Source organism: Meleagris gallopavo, unplaced genomic scaffold (assembly GCF_000146605.3).
Source record: "Meleagris gallopavo isolate NT-WF06-2002-E0010 breed Aviagen turkey brand Nicholas breeding stock unplaced genomic scaffold, Turkey_5.1 ChrUn_random_7180001943603, whole genome shotgun sequence".
In the NCBI taxonomy this organism is placed as follows: Eukaryota; Metazoa; Chordata; class Aves; order Galliformes; family Phasianidae; genus Meleagris; species Meleagris gallopavo.
This window is the reverse complement of record NW_011205458.1, coordinates 1-1,025: the sequence shown is the minus strand read 5'-3', so window position 1 is coordinate 1,025 and position 1,025 is coordinate 1. Positions and strand designations below refer to the sequence as shown.

Sequence of the window (1,025 nt, the reverse complement as noted above, 5' to 3'; positions counted from 1 at the left end):
AGCACAGCCTGGGCCTGCCGCAGCGCGGAGCTCCAAGCGAAGAGGTAAGCAGGTGCTGTGGCACCGCCGTGCTGAGCTGCTGCCCTTTTCAAGCACGCTGAGTTTGCTTAGGGTTTGCTTTGCTTTTTCCTTCTCTGAAGAGGGGAAATGGGTTGAAGGCTACAAAGTGCCAAGGCAGTGAGGTGCCAGAATGTGCGAGCCCGTCTCTTTCCGTTAACTCCACAGTGGTCTTCTGCACGTCCCACTGGAAATGTCATTCACTCAGAAGCTTCCTAGTCCAATTTCCTTTGTCTGCTTCTATGGCACCCATGTTTCTGCAGTTTCGCTGTTGGCAAAACAATTCATCTTTTGTCTTGCCTTATAGCAAGAAGACAGCGACGAAAAGAGAGGGGCATGGAACTGAAGAAGGCCTCTCTGAGAGCTGCTGCTGCACGTGCAGAGGTGAGTCCTTGGTGAGCACAGGCACAGCTCCTGTTGTTCTCAGGGCTGCCGTCTGTCAGACATGACAGAGATTTCCCGAGGGAAGTGCTGTCCCATTGCTACCCTCGCTCTGTCTCTTTCCAGTCCTCCGCAATGAGCAGCCTTGTGGAGATGATGCAGGAGCTGCAGCTGAAGGACTGAGAGGAAGAGGAGGCAGCGGCTGCAGTGCGCAGCGTCGCAGGGCAGCGTTCCGAGTGCCGCCCAACTCGGCGCCCCACCTTTGGCTGCAGTCAATAAAAACCAGTCCCAATCCGAGATTGACAAGGAGCGCACGGCCCGATTTGTCCAGCGGCATTCCGTGAGCTGCTGCACTTCTACTGGTCCGGAGTAGAAACTGTGCAGCTTCGGCCCACCGAGCTGCCAGCCTGGCACTGCTCCGGTTGGAGGCAGTGCTCCAAGTGCTCCTGCTGTTGCTGACACCTGACCTTGCCCAGGGAGGACCTGGCCACTGCACTCTGCTCCACCCCTGTGCCACACACACCACACACACACACACGCGTCGCACGCCCACCAGCCTTCCACCTCGCCGTGCAAACACACCGTCC

The 1,025-nt window shown here is 57.5% G+C and overlaps 1 long non-coding RNA gene across 1 annotated transcript; it reads left to right on the top strand.

Annotated features, from left to right (window-relative positions):
- Positions 1–604, top strand: LOC109364950. Its single transcript, XR_002110692.1, has 3 exons — positions 1–44; positions 365–441; positions 565–604. It is a non-coding gene; the product is annotated as an uncharacterized LOC109364950 (long non-coding RNA).
- The last annotated feature ends 421 nt before the right edge of the window (positions 605–1,025 follow it).